At 36.9% G+C, this 20649-nt stretch overlaps 1 long non-coding RNA gene across 2 annotated transcripts in view; it reads right to left on the bottom strand.

Annotated features, from left to right (window-relative positions):
- The window catches only part of LOC123789212 (uncharacterized), a 290301-nt gene that overhangs the window by 72557 nt on the left and 197095 nt on the right, over positions 1-20649 (bottom strand). For both annotated transcript variants that reach the window (XR_015723965.1, XR_015723966.1), the window contains 5 exons: positions 20080-20214; positions 13185-13280; positions 4761-5023; positions 2334-2432; positions 1019-1144 (listed from right to left, as the gene is read on the bottom strand). This is a non-coding gene — a long non-coding RNA (uncharacterized LOC123789212). The remainder of the gene's footprint in view (positions 1-1018; positions 1145-2333; positions 2433-4760; positions 5024-13184; positions 13281-20079; positions 20215-20649) is intronic.

Here is a 20649-nt window from a genome sequence, read left to right as displayed (position 1 = left end):
AAGAATAAAGGCATAGGATTCCAATTTTCAAATTTTCCTACTTTCCACTTTTCAGTAAAGCTTTACTATTATATTTAACTTCCTGGCAGCAGACTAAAGAAACAAGCAAATTATACTGCAGAATATGAAACTTAAAAATCAGAAAGAAACCTTCAAGAAGCATTCCAGTGCAGAGATAAATATTAAGACAAACCATGCACCCATAGTTTTATTGAAAAAAAAAAAAGTACAAAAGTGAAAGTACTCTAGTCTTATACACCAAAATTACTTAAAGACAAAGTATGATTCAAGGGAAAATAAATCATAATGAATATCTACTACTGTATTAACCAAAAGAACGGTGGCTACATTTCAGCACAGTTTTCTACTTCGATTCTTTCACATTTTTATATCTTAAAGTAAGCATTAGTAAATATTCCCATCTGGTCTAAGTTTTTATTTTTGACCCTGAATCAAAATCTTGTATCAGTATAGCCTAATTGATAAAGGCATTGCATCAAAATTTGAAAACACGAAGAATCAAATATAATAGCTTCATTTTTCCTAGAATTACCTGGTGTTGAGACGAGAAAAAAATTTCAAAATCTGTATTTTGTGAAAAAATATGTATCAACAGAATAACCAAACACTGAAAACTGCAAGATCAGGTTTGTAGAAATTTATAAAGCTTTAGAAAATAAGTGGATTGCTTCCAGGTGTGTGGGACTAGTGCTTATGGGGTTACAGTACCCTTGATGGAGGATGGGGGAGGCACTTCCTGAGGTTGCACTAATTCCCTTCCTGTGTCCAATCATCTTGATGTCAATGTCCAGGATCAAGCTGTGAGTTTTAACATCTCAAAGCTTAATTTCTGTTAAATATTGCAAAGCAAAGGACTAGTACTATCACCAGGATGATGTGACTGCCATATAATACCAGAAAAACAAAACAGAACAGACTATTTGTTTATAATTTCACAATGACAAATAGTTATTCTAAAAAGGATACTGCCCTGATCCACACCATCAGTGCTCCTTACCTGTAAGACAGGCCACTGAGGAATCCAACCAGTTAATGAATTTGCAGTGAGAACTTGCTGTGTAGGATAAGAACAGCCCAACTCCTTGTGACCAGCACATTTCCTTCACGAAGGCAGATTTTCCTTCTTTAAATAAATGGATACACAAAATAATGTTACAGTCCAGAACGGAGGTCCTGGGATCCATTTTGTCTCTTTAAGGAAAATTAAATGTTGGCTGATGTACAATTCTAAAGTACAAGTCTCAGCAAATGATTTTATCTCCTTCATGCCTGTATTTTTCCAGACATTGTTTGTTTTATATAACTTCTAAGCACTGACAGCAGAGATTACTTCCATTTATTGATTTTTTCAAGGACTATTCTAGAGAAATGGTTATTGTGAAAATTCTCGAAACTTATGGAAGCCTCAGTGTTTCTGGGCTAGAGTAGGATATTCGTGAGCTCTTAGCCATGTATATGCCAGTAAGAGACTGAAAGTCACTATGGGGATGTCTATACCTGGTTAACCACTTTACATTGCCCATGGGGTTAATCAGTAAAACCCATAAGTAAGAATAATTCTTCCTATTTTTCAGATGAGGAAATTCACTTTAGGTAACATTTTCTAATCATTCCTCTGGTAAAGACAGAGAAAGTATTTGAATTAGATCTCTCTGACTTCTTGGTAGGACAACATGGACATTCTCTATTTTGACCTATACTTGGCTAAAGAAAGATAATTCCCCATAAACTAGAGATAGGTTTTTAGAGAACAGGAATAGTGAGGTTTAATTTATATGTTCCCAGAAACCAGTACAGTGAAAGCAAACGAGAGCCTCACTTAGTATTTGCTGAATGAATAAATGAATTGTGTGAACTCAGTAGGGTTTAATCGCTACCTTGGAAAGCTGTAGATTGAACATAAAATAAAGTGATTTGTACTTTACTAAGCTGTTTCCTTCAAATATATAATAATCCTTTAAGGATAAGAATAGTGTTAAGATTATGCTCACAGTTTTGGAATTTCCTCTTTATTTAAATGGTTTTCTTAGAATTGTCATATAGAAGAATAAAGAGTTTCGTATCCACACAATTTAAAAATATAGTCAGAGCATAGCATCACTAATAATTAAGAAACTGCAAATTAAAACTACAATGAGATACCACTTACGCGCATTAGGATGGTTACTTAAAAAAAAAAAAGGAAAATAACAAGTGTTGGCAAGTGTGTGAAGAAACTGGAGCCCTTAAGCACTGTTGGAGAGAATATAAAGTAGCATAGCGACTATGGAAAACAGTATGATGGTTTGCCAAAAGGTTAAAAATAAAATTACCATATGATACAGCAATTCCGCGTCTGGGTATATGCTCAAGAGTTGAAAGCAGAGCCTTGAAGAGACATATGGACACCCATGTCCATTGCAGCATTATTCCTAATAGATAAAACATGTTAGCAACCCTAGTGTCCACTGATCGAGAAATGGATAAGCAAAAGGTGGGTGTATATATACAGGGGAGTATTATTCAGCCTTAAACAGGAAGGAAATTCTGACACATGCAACAACATAAATGAGCCTTAAGGACATTATGCTAAATGAAATAAGCCAGTCATCAAAAGACAAACGGTATGATTCCACTTCCATGAAGGAACACTTAGGATAGTCAAAATCCTAAAGACATAGAATGGTAGTTGCCAGGGGCTAGGATAAGGGAGGAATGTGGAATTATTAATGCCATAGAGTTTCAGTTTTGCAGTGATGTGGTTTTGGAATATAGGTGAGGTTCAGTGGGGTGGAGTCCAGAGCCAATGACCAAGAAAGAATTCTTGAGGCGTCTTTGGTGCAAAATGGTGGTTTATTAAAGCACAGGGACAGGACCTGTGGGCAGAAAGAGCTGCTGCCCTGGGGTAGTGAGGGGTGGCTGATTTTATACTATGGGGTTGGGGGAGTTAAGGGAAAAGGAAGGTTTCAAAAGGATTTTCATGTGTTAAAGAAGACTCAGAGGATACCAGAGGCCTTGCCATTGTCAAGTTAAGGTTGTTTTTCCCCTCCAGCAAGGCATTAACATTAAGGTAGTCAGGAGCTTCCCGGAAGAATAACACATGTGTACCACCCAGGAATGGGGGGTGGGGGAGGTTGCCGAGTGTCAGATTCTGCTTTGTCCTCAGCTTGCCTTCTGTTCCCTCATCAGCAGGATGAAAAGAATTTTGAAGACGGTTGGTGATGATACTAACAGCACTAACAATGTGAATGTGTTAGTACTGCTGAACTGTACATATAAAAGTGGTGAAGACAGTAAATTTTATGCTATATGTAGATTACCAAAATAAAAATACTGGAAAAACTATAATAAGAGAAAGACATTGGTCCATACAGACAAGTCACTGTTTGGACTCTACTCAGCATTAGCCCTTCCCCGTTATTTGGTTTATTACTTTAATGTAGCTGAGTCTCATTATTTAATTGTACTTTTTAAATTATTATTGAGAGGGAGGGGGTGAAGATCTGTGGACCTTGCTTAACTATGTAAATGAATTTAGTAGCTTTCAAGTTAAAATAACCTCTTTTGTACCCCAAAAGTTCTTTAGAGCCAGTGCTTAGATATCACAGGAAAATATTGCTGAGGATTGTTAAGAAAACCAAGCTATAAGAAAATTCAGGTCTTTAAGAAATACCACTATACTATGAATTATTTATTGTCAGTAAGATGTAAATTATTAAGGCCTAGGCATAAAGAGACAACAGGAGTTAATGAGCTTTGTCTCTTGTCTCACGTTATATGGATTCTATGAATTGATTTTGGAATTTTAGCCTTTGAGCAATGAAGTTTCCAGTGGCCATATGATAGCTTATTTAGCCACCAGCCAATTAAAATATGTATTTAAAAAATTCAATTAGTAAACATTATTGATCATATACTCTATGCTAGCCCTGAGTAAGTAGGAAGTATACAAGTGTGACAAACATGGCTATCTTGATATATGTATTTTAGAAAGTAACAGTTCTTAAATCTAAATAGTTACTGTGTATGCATGTACATGGTTTCTCTTTGAAAATCAACTGCCCAAAATTTCAAATGTTGTATTCTTCTATTAGAGTTTATAAGTAGTAGTGGTCAATTCACACATTTACGGTTAAAAAGATCTTTGATGAATTTTGCTTTAAACCATTTAATAAAGTCAAATAAAATTTTCTTCCCTCAAATTTTATCTTTTCTGACTAATTATATAAATTCACATATTTAAGAATTTATTTAAAAGGACCAGTAAGCAGGTAGAGATATGTAGAAGGCACTCTCGATATTGATTGAAAGCATCAAGCCTGCTTTTTAGCCATGGAACATGTTTTTATGTGTTATTAAAGAAGTTATTCAGAAGAAGGCAGTGTGGTACACTGTCTTGATTTTTTTAGGAGAGCCCTGGTGTCCCGCAGCCTTCTTCAGGTGTCATGAGGACACTTGACTTTCAAAGAGAAAACTGAACTGACAGAATGTGAACAGTTATAATTCACACACAAGTCAGCTCCAGAAACTCCTAGAAATAACCAGGTGAAGTTCTTTTGAAGGATGAGGTAAGTTTTTGTCATCATTCATGTGCAGGTAAAACCTTCCAAATTTGAGTTTTAGTTTCAGAATGAGCACAATTACTCCCCCCCACCAAAAAAAAAAAAAAAGGCCAGGCTGGGGACATTCATAGGAGACAAGTCTCCATTGATACATTTTACCTGGCATTTATCTTCTACCCACTTTGGATTCTTACTCACATTCCTGTGAAGAGATTTAGTTTCTTAGATTCAGTTTCTCTGGAATTATAAATGTGTTCGTGATACACGGAAGAGGTGGTTGTTGTTGTTGTTTTTTCAGAGAAGTTCAGCAGGTACATCAGCAGGAGGCACTTGTGATACCAAGGAAGCTTAAGCAGAGGAGGCTGGGAACCTCAAGAGCAGGATTCATCAACTGAAAGATTCACAGCACTGGCTTCTGATCTGGCAAAGTGTATGTCTGGTAAAGGGTAGTAGTAAATAGTCTGTGGAGAAAAAAAGAGATGGGTCAACACTGGGTTGTATAGATGACCAGTTATTAATGAAAGCAGTCACTAAAAGCTTCCAAAAGGTATAGATATGCAATTTTTATTTCCTAATTGCCAGTTGTGGAAAGAGCTTTGCAGAAAAACAAATCCTGTACTGGTGGGGAACAGAGACAAGGAAGGGAAATATCTGGAATATGGTGATTTCCTTTCTGGCTGGCCCAGATTAATTTGGTCATTCCAGAGTGGTTTTATCCTGGCCAGGCAGCACCATCAAGGAGTGCCAGTATAAAGGTGGGTGGGAGAAGTGACCACTCTCCCCCACAATGCACATGTTATAAAGTTTTTTACTAAGGTGGAGGTAGAGACATGACAATTGCAAGACTGTCATCTGATCTGGTAGTGATAGATTTCACCAAAAACTGGAACCTATATTTTATATTTGTTTTGATTTATACTTAACATTTGTAATGTTTAGATATAGCAAAACAAGTTAAACTGTACATATGTTCCACAACTTGTGTAGCTAATATCATGCATAACCCACATAAGGTTAAGTTGTCACCTGGAGGTGAGGACAGGGGCAAGTGCCCTGGTTGTTGTTAGTGGTAAATTTATCATTACAATCAGGTTAAAACATAATTACTATAACAAGGTAATTTTCATATTTGCCTAGTGACAGCCAAGGGGATTACATAATTTGTGAAAAGTAAAAACAGTAACAGAGTAACTTTTCTTGGTTTAGAGTTTTTTTGGTTTAACAGTGACCTCTTGGTGCCTGTCCCACTGTTTCTTTCTACGGTCACATTGTTATCTCATCCAATCCGCACAACCATACTATATGAACTCCATTTTACAGATGAAGAAACTGAGGAGGCTTTATCCAGAAGGAAATAAAGCTGGAACGGGAGCTCTAAGTCCAGAAGTCTGTACACCTCTCACCAAGCAGGCTCTCAATAAACACATTCGTCCACAGAGACTGAGGGTTACTTCCTGAATGTCCTTGTTTTCCTGAAAGACCTTTCAGCAAGAACGGCTCTGAGAAATAAATTGGGGCAGAGTAATTTAATGCTCTTGTGTCGCTCTCTACTCATTGTCTCTCTTTTGAATAAGAACGCATTGTGCATTCATTTCTCAGCAATATTGCAGAAGATCACTAACTAATTTAGGCTTCATTCAGGAAATAAATAGCAGGTTCTAATATGGGCTTGTGAGGTGCAAATACATGTGTATACATACCAGCATGAATGTACATCAATCCCTTTGCTCTGCTCAGTCACAACAATTACTATGAAAGCTTCAGTAACTTCAACTTGGCAAACAGAATGATAGGTCTGGGAACCAAATGTTAGCCTTAAGTGTGTTTTTCTGTTAGATCATTAGGTTTCTTTTTTCTCTATTTAACAGATGTGTAGAAATTAAATGGGTCTGGAGTCACTAATATTTTATGAATATGAAAAGCACTGTCCTTTCTGTGAATAAAGCCAACCATTACCCCACTAATCGATCTAAATAAAAGATTTTCCTGCACTAACAAATAGTATTTTCTGATGATTTTAGTTCCACTCTTTATCCTGTTCACCTCTAGAAACCTAAACAAAAAAGCCTATCAGGCCGTGAATAGGAGAAAATCCTTACTTTTGCATTCTCCTCCACTTGCCTCTTTAAACTTGGCTCATGTCCTCTTTGAGGAGGAGTGAGTGGCAAGTCTGCTGCCCCCAACATTGTAAGCAACACCAGAACATGTGTTATGTCATCACAAACGAATCAGTGTATGGAATAATTAGGAAGCGACTTTGGAAATTACCTGCTTTAATTTCCTCCCTCTAAGGGCGCCTGGGTGGCTCAGTTGGTTAAGCGTCCACCTTCAGCTCAGACCCTGATCCCAAGGTCCTGGGATGGAGCCCCACATCGGGCTCCTGCTCAGCAGGGAAGTCTGCTTCTCCCTCTACATTTCCCCCTGCATGTGTGTGCACATGTGCGCACTCTCTCTCTCTCTTAAATAAAATCTTGAAAAAAAAAATTCCCTCACTCTATAGAGGAGAGAACCAGGGTACAGAGAGGGAAGTCCTCTGCACAAGGTCACAATAACAAGGGGCAAATCACGTTTATTGATTTTAATACAGTTCAGCCTTCACTGTTCGAGGAAGGGCTGGTGGCTGTGAGTAGCTGTGACAGCGAAAAAGAATAGCACTGTCGCTACATGAACAAATTTCTTTTATTCATTTGGTGTATTCAGTCACAAGTTACTATACATGTAGTGAGCCTTCCAACACGCTAAATGTTAGGGATGCAGTTCCTAGCTTCCACAGGCACCAATCAGAATGAGTTGGTCCTTAACAAGCCAAGGCCATTGAGAACTCTTCATAGCAAATGAGTATTGGACCAAGACAGTATCTCCTGCCACACAGAGTAAGAAGATTCAAGGGATTGTACATTAATATTTTCAAAATCAATCATGGTTGCCACTTTCTATTATCATGAAAGACAATATAGCAAAAATAGAGCTAGGACCCTGACTCACATAATTCACTGATTCTTGAATTGCAGTTTTCCTATTGTTTAAAAACATTCTGTCTCTCTCTCTTTTTAATTCTTTTAAGCTCTGGAACAGAGGTAAAAAGATGGGAGGGTTCTTTTAGCCAGACATTCTCAAAGAGCTAAAGGAGAGAGAGAGAGAACAACAAAAAACTCAATTTATACTCCTTTAAGAATGCCAGGTTAGGTAAAAGTCAATATCACTTTCAGCTAAAAATTCAATTTCAGGAAATACGTCACATTTTTTATAGAAAATATATTTTATCATTCAATTTTTTTTAAGAAACAGAAACATGTATGAGTGATTATTTTTTTGTAACAGGATTACAAAAAATGGAAGAATTAAAAATAAAATTCCTAGAAGGCAGGGGCAGTGCCTAGAATGTCTTTGTATGTCCAGGTCATAAATGATTGCTAAAATGTAGTGAGCACTCAGAGACTTTTGGCAAATCTCCGGAAGTATTAAAAAATCCTAGAGATAAAAGCTAATAGAAAATATGATTAATTTCAAATAGAAAATTGCCTCACTCATTCCACAACCAGTTCACTAAGCAAAGAAAATGGAGAGGCTCTAACTTCTAATTCTAAATGGCACAGTGTGCTGGTTGATCCTGGGGAAGACAAATCTGGTTTGAAATACTTGTTCTATCATTGTCATTTCAGGAAGATTCAATAATGCTGGCAACTATGAAGACCAAGTAGCAGAAGGTGATGTTTAAATTCCTAAATTCAAATACAGTTAAAAAGGCCAAATTCTCATTTAATATTTTAAGCAACGTTTCAGAAATGATACAGATCATTCCCTATATCTCCTTTATTCCAGTGAGATACATTATTCCCCAAACATTAGAAATCCTTTTCTGGTTTCCCCACATTGAGATCTTCTACAGCCAGTTGTTATTTCTATCTCTTAAGGACATGGACAGTTGTTATCAAAGCAGAGAAGAAACTGAAGTTACAGAAGTGACTGAGAACCAAAAAGGATTTACTTAATCTGTTATTTTATGTGAAAACAGGCCAAGGGCTCTAAAGAGGAAAGTGAGTCTGTTTCTTAACAGATAATTACCGGGAGGATAGTTCTAGTGACCATTCCACTGCCAGAAGAATCCACAAATTGGGAGCCTGGTCCGTCCATTCCCCTCTTCTGCAATTTCAGCAAGATAAGGTGGTGTCCATTATCCCCACTGTCTATGCCCTGGGCTTTCCATCTTTCTCTAGCAATCAAGGACAGTTGCTTTCCTTGTGTCAATGCCAGTTGCCTCACCCAAACCCCATTTTCAGAAATCAGTGGAATCTGCCTTCAGTTAGAAAATTTCCAAAAAACTTCCTAGGCAGAATCATGGAAATTAAAGATGTGGAAGACCTCATTGGATCATCTAGTTCATCTATTTCCCATTAAGGAGTTTTCCAGATGGAAGGTTTTCATATGCTAGATGCCTCCTCTCATTTCTGCAGAGCCTAAAGTCAGATTTTGAGCATCCAAGCCTAATGTGGAGAGGTGAATAAGGCCTGCATTCAATAATTTCATAGACAGAAAAGTGCCTTATCCCAAAGGTGTTATCATATTACAACAACTTTTGGATGGAAATAGGTGACACCTCATCAGCACAGTTATGTGAGAGTGTTGTATGGTCCTCCAACACCGTGGCCTGACATTTCTTTTGCAGAGAGCAGTGTTTGGTTGCTGTATCCTGAGCACAATGGAACCCATTGGGAACTCAGTTTTTTTCTTTCCTTTTCTTTTTTCTTTCTTTCTCTTTCTTTCACTCTTTCTCTTTCTCCTTCCTTCCTTCCTTTCTTTCTCTTTCTTTCACTCTTTCTCTTTCTCCTTCCTTCCTTCCTTCCTTCCTTCCTTCCTTCCTTCCTTCCTTCCTTCCCTCCTTCCTTCCTTCCTTCCTTCCTTCCTTCCTTCCTTCCTTCCTTCCTTTAGTTTCCTACATAAAGGAACTGCTGCTTGGGGGATTCTCCCAGAACTCTTTTGGAAGAGAGGAGTGATGTCCTATGGTACATAGGTTAATCTGCAGGAAGACATCGGTCAGTAATAGACACTGTTTTCACTAGCAATTCATTTATGAATCTTCCATTCCTGTATTTCTATCAGCATCACATAATGCTGTCAAAATATGGTTTGGATTTCATCCTTACTAATAATATTAAAGGGCCACCTTAGGTAGGTGCCATTGTGGTTAGATGGTTATGAACACATTAGGGCCTAGAATAACCTTCTGATTTTTTTATAATACAGAAACCCAACTTTAAAACTAGTAGAGGGGGAATCCTGGCTTACTTTCTTCCTTAGCTGTATATATTTGCATAGATTATTTAGCCTGAGTTTCAATCTACTCATTTGTGCAGTGATTTTTCATAAGGCAAGATAAATGTTAAACTGTCTGGCCCGGGCTCAATGCAAAATAAATAATAGTTTCTTCACCCCCTCTTTTAATGGTAATTAATCTAGGAACCTTGGAAGAATCCCCAAAATAAGAAATAAATGTGAAAATATTTCCCCCCTGCCTCACTTAAAGAAAAAACCCAAATTAATTTTACATTATTCTGGTTATAATACTTTGTTTCTGATGACACAGCTCCTTGTGTACTTTTTTGGAAGACAAAGGAAAATCTTGCATTCAGTGTAAACAATTAAAAGAATTTCAAATATTAAGCCTAAATCCTATAGTACTCCATGAAGCCCTTGCCCTGACATATTAAAATACACTTTAAAACACTGAATAATATTGGAATTGTCAGACATGCCTTACTCATGGGTCGAAATGGTTAAGTCTCTTGTTGCAAGTAGCAGGAAACAATTTGACCTATTTGAACTAATAAGCACAAAGGCAACTTACAGGAGTGATTTGGAAGCATCTTTTCTTGAAATTCTCTTCCCTCAGATACTTCAAGTTTTTCCTTTTCTTCCCCCCAACTGTTATTCAAATGTCACTTTCTCAGTGAGGCCTTCCTTCACCTCCCTTGAGACAATTACAATCCCCTGCACATTCCCAATACCTCTTTCCCAACCTGCTATATATTTACTCATTTATATTGTTGATTTTCTACCTACACTTACAATATGTAAGGTCCATAAGGGCAAGGATTTTAGATCACTTTATTCATTGATTTTTGTCTCAGCAACTATCACAGTACCGGACACGTAGTGAGAACTTAGTAAATATTTATTGAATAAATGAATGAATCTGAATGTCATGGAATCCAAAGAAGAACAAAAACTTGGCTTCAGAAAGAACCAAGGTCATATGCTTTAGAAGCAGGATTATTTCAATCTTCCCCCTGGAGCTCTGCCATTAACAAGGAAGTCTATTTTTATGGGTAGAATGTGTCTTCTGAAGTCCCGAAGTTCATTCTCTGTCAACATACTCAAAAGAATTTGTTTGAAGGTGGGTGTAACTGACTTGCCTGCCATTAGCATCAAATGGCACCTCAAATATTTCTGCTTAGATGCAGGAACAGTGGCCAACACTCAAATGCTTACCAAGTAATATGAAGGTGTGAAGCAGACTGGGTGTGATCCACTGGAGAATAGTGTAGCCTAGTAGTATACAGCAGGGGATAGTGTGTTGAAGCAGTGAACAAATTCTCCGTTTAAAGGGTGAAGCCCCTATCCAGTCTGGCTGACATTCTATTGGGCCAGAGCCCACTTTTCCCAGAGCCTGTGATTTTCAAAAGAAGCTGTAAATAGGGATCTTGCTATACAATCTCCTAATTTCAAAATTGCGCCAACTGTTTGCAATGTTTTATTAAAATACACCTCGAAGGTCATGCAAAACATCTTTAGAGGACAGATGTGGCCACAAGGCAAGGTGTTTGTAAGTTGTGGGCTAGAGAATCATCCAGCTCTAGTTATTTGAATTTTATAATCTAAGCCATCTTCACTTTATTTGTAACATTGATAAAATTACTAACAAAACTTGTTGCTTTCCAAGCGAGATTTCTAATATACATACTTTGTAACTTTTTTCCTTCTAAAGAACCTCTTACATTCCCTTGATTATTTTAGTGATGTCCATTAGGACCTTTTCTAGTTCTTTCTATCTCCATCTCCCTTGAGTGCTAAGTAGAACAGGTGAGAGAATATTGAATTTGCACATGGGAAATTCAGGTTCTATCCCTGGATTTGCCTCTTACTGGTTGTACAAACTTGAACAAAGTTATCTAAACTACTTACAGCTATGCTCTTCCACTCTTAAAATAAGAATGACAGCACCTGATTCTTTTCACCTGATGTGAGGCTGTGAGCATGAAAGAATTTATAAACATGAAGGGCTGAAAATGTAAGACTTATCTGAGTATAGTAACACCATTGCTTTATATGACAGTTAAATCCCACTGAATGCTTTATTTCTAATAAAATGCTTTATTGCCAATAAAATTTTTTATTTCCAATAAAATTTAGAATGCATAATTGCATGGTTTTGTTGTTGCTGCTGTGACTGCAGCAATATTCTGAAATGTTCTCCAGACACTATGATCTTTTCCTTAGGCTATAATTTATAATTCATAGTGTAGTACCTTATAAATTTATCTTCCTTGCAATCTAACTCATCCCATTTTTGTCTTCAAATCAACTTTCTGCATATCCTCTTTTCGTTGTCAATTATCTCCTTTCAATCATCCCCAATTGCATTTATGAAGTCATAGTTGATCCTTCTTTCTCATTTATTCTTCATTTTGAATCACTTTCCTTGTTAATCTCTAACTTTAAAAATCATATCCAGATATTATGAGTTGCTCAAGTAACATGTTTTTCATGAAGCTCCCAATTCCTCCAACTTAAAATCATCTCTTACTCTTCTAAGTATCTATATATAACTTTGTTGATTTAAAGCTTAATACATTTCATTTTGATTACTGTTTGTATTCACATATCAAAGTAAGTACAATGACTCAATCTTGTTCCGTTCTGTAGCCTTCACAACTCTTAAAGTAGGACTTTATATATAATAGGTACTCAAAATAAACTGGATGAATGGATTTGTCCTTAACTCTATTTTCTTTATTTTCCTATATCAAAGTTAAGTGTTATTATTTTTTTATTTTCACTGCTTTCATTATATTCTTGTATGTTATACTTGTCAACTCAGTATTTCATCAGGCAGAAGACCCTGGAAATTACAAAAAATAAAACTTAACGGATTCTCTCTTTTTTTTCTAGGTAATATATTTAACATGTTGGTTAGGATTATGTTCCAGCATCAGTCCCTAGGGAATCTTGACACTAACACTCTTCTAAGTAGAGAAATGATCATTTATTCCTACACATTGCTTCCTGTCATTAAGCCATTTCCGTACTTAAGACAAAACATTTTCCATAATAACAAGGAAACCAATTTTTTAAAAATTCTTTGACCACCTATAGGATGCACACTTGTTAAGTCTTTCTGAAAGTAGAAACAGAATTACATCCTATTTTGTCAATATCGCCTCTGAGAAATCTAAGAGACTCATGTATTCAATAATCTTCGTGGCGAAATTGCTAAGTGTCAGGCACGGTAAGAAAACGTAAGGTCACATAGAAGAAAAGCCCATTTAGTGCTCAAGAAGCTTGACCTTGACAATTGGCTAAGTGCTCAAATGAGAGGAAAGAGGGACAAATCTCTAACTCTACCTTGGAGGGAGGCCCATGAAGGTTTAATTGAGGTAGACACTTCAGAAGAGCCTTCAAAGAAAATCCACTTGGTGTTCAAAAGGCAGGAAGTGCATTCTGTAAAGAAAGGGATTAGCAAATGAGAAGGCACAGAGGCACGCACCAGCATTCCAGTGCGGTGACCTACATGCAGGCTGTCCGGCCTTTCTGGGAAGGAGCCGTGGAGTATGATACGACCAGAAGAGATCCCATTGCAGAGGCCTTTGAAATATTTTATCCAATAGTCCAAGTACTTGAACATTTGCAAGCAGGCAAAAGGAAAAATAAGATATGTCCCAGAGACATTACTCTGACGGAATAAAGGAAGTCCTAGGGAAGGTACAGTTTGCAGGTTATCTGAAAAATCTAGTTCAATGCTCTAAGCCATCAGCAGCAACAATAAGGAAAGGAGGGGACAGGATGTATTACTGTGGAGGTTTAATCAATAGGAACATACAATTGTGATTGAATTAATTAGTGGAGCATTATTTTCCCCTTGTAGAAGCCACGTTTCATATCTCCCCCAAAGTTATATTTTTCTAGGAATCTGAGATTCTATCATTTTTTCCAGGTGCTGCCATCCTGACGAGCATGGGGATACGAATCACCACTCTGAGGTTCCCAGGTTTGCTTCCAGTTTCCTCCCAATGGACACTGTGCACTGGAAACCATTAGTCTTTGCTACCGCAAGTCAGCTTAGTATGACAGTTTGCACATTGTAGCCAAAAGTTTCACCGGGGTCCCTGATGACTTATTTAGATCTAGTCTTTTAATTCAATAGAGAACATAATCTTTACTTACTCAGTACAACTTTGTTTTTAGATGTGAACCTGCCATACTTTGTGCATCCTTTGTTTTCCTTTAAAGATGATCTTATTTTCCCTTCAAAGATTGCTGTTCACCCCCAATTTCTCATTTAACTTACCCATGAGCTATAGTTGAGTTACTGTTTTTTTATGTGACATGCATTTTTTTCTTAGGTTTCTACTAAGATTGTTATAGGTGACTCCAGGCTTCCTGTGTTCTAATTGCTCTCTAAATGATTCCTATTTCCGTTACTGGTTTATGCCAATAAGTGAGGATAAGGAACTATGAGACAGAATGGCATTCTGATACATTACATATTATATACCATGAAATTAAAACTGTTGGGTCTACCCTTAATTCTGTAATTTTGTTTTTTTTTCCAGAATCCTAGAAATATAATTAAAGTACATACTAATTGTTCCAGTCATTGCATATATTCACCCTAGTATTGTTTTTAAGCACAGAAAAAATTGGAAACAACATAAATGTACTAAGATGGCATATTCAGTGATTCAATTATGTGTATTTAGATGATGCACTAAGCAGACATTAAAAATTATTATTTTAGTCTGCATATTTTGACACGAAAACCTATTCATTATATACAATGAGGGAAAAACACATTGCACAATTAGATGTGGAGTATGGCCTTACTCTGTGATAGCTTTCTTTTTATATGACTTTGAGTGATAGAATTTCAGGTGACTTTAGGGGCACCTGGGTGGTGCAGTCAGTTAAGTGTCTGACTTTTGATTTCAGCTCAGTCATGGTCTCAGTGTCGAGATCAAACTCCACACTGGGCTCTGCACTCAGCGGGGTGTCTGCTTGAAATTCTCTCTTCCCTCCCTCTGCTCTTGCCTGCCTCCCTCCCTCTCTCTCTCTCTCTAAAATAAATAAATCTTTCAAAAAAAGAATTTCAGGTGACCTCGAATTTTAGCTATTTTGTATTTTCTGTCAAAGGGAGCACATTGAAAATTCAGAACACTTCTCTTTTTATTTCGTAATACTTGTCTTGGTTTTGAGTTTTGCTAAAATTTTCAGAATAAGGTATTAGTAATACAAATGATCAATGGTATATTTGAAGAATGTTTTTATGTGACATTGCAAAACAAAACAAAATAAACCAAAAACCTTCTGTAATTTTCTCTAAGTTAGTAGCCCTTGTCTGACTAGAAAGAAACACTGGACCTCACCTGTCCTAAAGTCCAGTGGGAGTTCATTTCACAAATGGTAATGCTGCCATGACTAAATCTGACACTGCAGAATGATTACTTCTAGGTTTATATTTAAACTTTAAGTTGTGTGTGTGTTTTTTTAATGTAAACAGGGTTGTTGTTGTTTTCTTTTATACATTCTTTGTTGAAAGAATCCCAGCTCCCCACCCGCCTGTCCAGGGCACAAGGACATCAATTAACATTACTATTCCGTACTAAGAAAACGAAAGGACAGCAACTGGACAAGTTGACATTCAGATCTGTTCTTATTTTCTTGGTGGTACACATCCTGACATTTTCCACCTGATAACTAGTGTTGATATACTGGGTGCATTTCTCTTTCCTTTTATTCGATTCCCCTTTACTCTGGCAAGTCTAATAGGAAGGGGAGATGACTTCTTCCAGTATCCAGTGGGTTTTTTTTTTTTTTTCCTTCACAATCTGGAAAATTTCATTATGAAATCTGAAACTCAATATTATGCCACCAACACATTTTGCATGTTAATTTGCCAAGAAGATAAATCACATTTTCTCATGTTTCCAGAATCCCCAGGATTATAGGGCATCCCACACTTGCTCCCTGGATGCTCGGCACTGGAGCCCCATCTGGTTTTCTTTTCTAAACATGTTCCCCTGAGATTTTCTTTAATTTGAATTGTATTAAATTCATCAAACTTCTTAATGAGCCTTGGGCCTTGTTCGACTTGTGTGGCGGTCTCTCCTGGATAGTAGCGGAGGGGAATCTTAACTGCCTTCAGTCCGTGCACTTCTAGGCGTTCCCATCAGGTCTAAGCCCTGTTTCACATTATGTGAATGTCATAAATAACTTGGTTGAAAGGGTCAGTGTTTTCTTATCTTGAAGAAAGTCAAAGGGCAGTTTGCATTTATCTAGGAAATGTACCTCACAGATGCTAGTCTTAAAAGCTCCTCAGGGGACGGGTGGGGAAATACTATTATCCTTACATAATTCTAAAAACCTGGGGGGTAGTGAACAAACTGCACAAATTCTTCTCTTTCCTTTTCATCAAGGCCACAAAGGAAGAAGAAAAAAAAAACCCTGGTAATTTCATTTTTCTTACAATTCGGTTTCTTCTCAGTAGTGTATACTTTTCTTGTCACGTCTTACCTTATGTCCTTTAGGATATCTTTTATTTGTACACAAAGTGGGTTGTAAGAGGTTTCCTTTGGTAGTATCCTGGAAACTGTCTCAAGTATACCTCCCCAAATCACAAGAGCAAAGCCAAGGTTTTTTCCTTTTGTTTTGTTTTGTTTTGCTGTGATGAACTGGAATCTAACCTAAGAAATTTAACTCAAATCAAGTTTTTAAGAAAATAGAGTTTTGTAACTGTATTTTAAAGGCCCCCTACACAGTCTCCAGCTGTCTGGATCTGTTCCTGGATGGAAATCGTAGATGAAGTCTGTGATAGCTCCCTATTGAATTTTCAGGCCACCACCCAGTTTTAGTTCATGCTATCTGCTCCTCGCCAAATTCCACTTCCTTTAGACTATAACCCACATTCATTTATTTATGTTTGAAGTCTGGGAAAACCAGCTTCTAAATACTAAGAAAGTTGAATTTTACCAATTCACCTTAAAGAACTGATAAATGCCTGCAAAATTCTTCTTTAAACAAATATTTTGAGATAATTCTACTGTATTGTTGACTTCTGTAACTGAATACAGGTTCTTTTTTCTTTAAATCAACTTTGTTGAGGTATATTTTACATACAACAGAATGCACTAAAGTTAAGTGTAGGGTTGGATCAATTTTCACAAGTACACATACCTGTGTAGCAACCCATTCAATCAAGATAGAGAATAATAGTTCCAAACCCCCACCCCCTGAATGCAGACACTACATAATTTCTGAGGTAGGAATGAGGCTGGCAGGTATGGGAGACTGAAAGCCGGCCAGTATAGCTGGCTTAGTTGAAGAAGCAGAGAAGAATGACATGAAAAGACGTCAGACAAGCAGGTGAGATCTGATCTGCATGAAATAAAGTTTGACCTTGTGTCCAATATAAAGAAGCCACTGACATGTTGCACGGAGAAGAACAGTATGATCTGATTTACATCTCATTTTCCTTCCATCTCCATCTGTCCAATCCTACACTTTCCACTGGCCTAGCCCCTATTTCAACCTTCCTGATCTCATCCACAAGAATCTTTAGGGCTTTTTAAAAATATTTTTGTATTAAGCAATCTCTACACCTAGCATGGGGCTCGAACTCATGACCCCAGTCGAGGCAGCCAGATGCTCCTCTTTGGCATCTTTTTTACCCCCTGAACTTTCCTACTACGTTGTGTCTTCCAATACTTATGCCACTGCTTCCATTCTACCTTCTAGCATGTAAAAGGGATGGAAGCAAAGATGAAAGGAAGAACTTTTAAAACATATTGTCACACTGGCCATGACACTACACTGCATAATTATTCTAATTGGCAATTTACTGCTATGTAAGTAGTTATATGAAGAGTGGGACACTGTAGAGAAAACAACCATTTGTTAAATGCATACTTTCTGGCATTACTCCAGATACTGTCGGAAGCACTATACAGTATAGCATTTAATTTAGTAACTACCAGGCTTAGTAGATGCTGTTTGTATTAGCGAATGAAGAAATAGTTCCAGAGAACTAAATCAACATGCTCAAAGTCACCTAAGTGGTAAGAATGCCCAGGTCTTTATGGAACCAGAAGCCATTCTATTTTTCTAATCCATGATGTCTCCTTAAAATTGAGATTTTCTTTCTCAGAGAAATAATATCAGCACTTTAATTTGATTCTGTTATGTCTGATTCTGATACCCATGCTCTTTGCACCTAACCCTTCCACTTTCAGAAAGGAAAAGTTGGCATGATCTCTAGACTGAAAGGTCCAGAATAAATTTAAATTTATTCTGCAGAAACTTTTATCCAGAGATGAAACAGAAAAACCTTGCACCAGCAGGGAGGAGGCCAGTAATCTCCCTCTGCGTCCTCGGTGTCTTTGAAAGAGAACATGGTTGTCAAGTACCCCAGAATTAATGATATCTTTTGATGGAAGCATAAGAAGTTCTGTGCTTCAGGACCCCCAGCCACAGAACAGGAAATGAAGCTGCTTCCAAGAGAAATGAAGTTGCCTCTCTGGTGGGGGGAGTGAAGGGGGAGGACAATATTTGAATGGGCAATTGATCAATAGGAAGACTACTATAAGGTGATAAAAGAACTGTAAGTCACAAAATTATTGGCATACTAGTTTTAATAAAAGGGATTGTCTCCAGCCATGCTTTATGCAATGAATTCTTTGACATATGTTTCTAAGTATTATCTTTAACAACGCAGGTGCTTCCATCCAGAGCCAACCCCTCTCTTTACCTAGGATAAAAGGATTCCCTTGGACTATTTATCTGATCGACCAATCAGGATATGTGTTTATTTTGTTACTAATTTTAACTAGAGTGTTTGCTGCTCTCCACTGTCCCAGACATGGTGTGCTACAGTTTTGGATGTGTGACTTTTCACTGACTATATCCAGGATTAATTTTGAAATCGTTAAAACATAGGAACTCACTGAAAATTCTTTTTTTCAATTAGATTTCTACCTGGCAAAAATTTCAATAATTCTGGGTGAAGTATAAATGATCCAAGTTGGTTTAACATATGAAAAACATGTCTTACAACATTAAAGGAAGTTAATATTTAACATGACCCTTTGCTGACATATAATTTATTTTGTAATAATTAGATCAGAATCTAGAAATGATAACTAGATCATATAAAGGGTGTATAACAATTACAAATGCATTACATGATCTATAATATCTCCTATGAATATATTATTAGATGGCACAGAACCATACTAGCTGGTAAAGTGATTTTCAGCTCAAAATAGAATATCTGAGTTGTTACTAAGAGTTTTCAGATTGAAAAAACAGTGGTAGCTCTGGCATCAAATTATTCATCTTGGTGAAGAATAAGAATCTCTTTGCCTATGTAGAAACAGGTTTGTAGCATGGCGTGACAATCTTGGTGAAGTTTTCTTTTTTTTTTTTTTCCTCAATACATTTAGAACTAAAATTCATCTGGCTTTCCCTAGGTAGTTTTTGATTTCAGTAGTACTGTAAGATAGTCGCTTCTTAAAATTGGTGTGAATAAAAGACCCTAATCCATACGCCCCAGATATTTCTTTCTTCCTGAATCTACTGGAATACTATTTAAAAGACCCTAGAGAGATTCAGCAACACATCAGGACCCTTTGTCCATTGTAACTGACTATAAAATACATTGAAATAGTATAGGTGTCATCTTTAGTGGTTTCGCGGGGAGGGAGCGGGGGGGGAGCAGGCAGCAGAGTCTTTTGACTTTGTAGATTAAAAAAAATGGCCCTGACTTGTCTACATTGCTTCTATTTACAGTCCTTTGGAAATACTGCCAAGAATACAGGGAGAATGAAAATGAAATTCTCTCAAACTGTATCTATCTACCTACCTACCAATCTATCTACCTACACAATACTAGATTTATCTGAAGGTTTCCTGCAATACACCAAATATTCTTTTAAGAATAAAGAATGCATTAAGACGTTAAGAATGCTTCTCAACAAACACAAATCAGCACATCAGAGCCCTGATGTGTGCTTGGTCTGAGTTAAACCATTACTTCTTGGGTCTTTCTTAGGGACCCTTCTAGAGGACCCAACTAAATAATAATAATTCAAAGTACTAAGAAATTTTAAAATAGGCTAATGTGGTTTAATGTTAAATGTTTATCTATCTATCTATCTATCTATCTATCTATCTATCTATCTATCTATCTATTAATCAAAGGTCTTTGCACTGCTACCACCCAAGAGACAGATTTCAGCCCTTTACTTACCGAACTTCATCGTTGCTGTTGCTGCTGCTTTTACTACAAGCAAACTTTCCTTTACTCCCATTACACTTTACTTATAACATTTTTCAGACCTTTGAATATAGATCTGGCAGTGGAGATACATCTGGAACCGATTATCTAAAAGAAAAAAAAAACTCATCATAATCAAAATAAATCATATTTAAGAAATTACTTTGCAATTTCTCATCCTACTCATTGATTGATCACTTCAGCATTATTGGGTGAATTGCATATAAAAAAATGAATAGAAAGTTTTGTTTTTCTTTGGGTTAATATTAATCAATTCCATCAAATGCTTACTATTCGGAAGTGTTTTTGCAGGATACTTGATCTCATCAACTTTGAAGGTATAAACATAAGATTCATATCTCTGATGAAAGCAGTATCAGGGTTCTCAAAATTCACGAATCCCCAAGAAGGTAATGCCTCAAATGTAAACACTGCTAGTTGCATTTATTCACTTGATTCCTCTTGATATGTTAAAAACAAAAACAGTGACAATAGTAGTCTTCATGAAAAGCATTGTTATGGTGGCCTCACTTCTCCAGAGCA

The sequence above is a fragment of the Ursus americanus genome, chromosome 3, assembly GCF_024610735.1.
Source record: "Ursus americanus isolate L20-20 chromosome 3, mUrsAme1.1.p, whole genome shotgun sequence".
Lineage (NCBI taxonomy): Eukaryota > Metazoa > Chordata > Mammalia > Carnivora > Ursidae > Ursus > Ursus americanus.
This window is presented reverse-complemented; position numbering and strand designations above follow the sequence as displayed.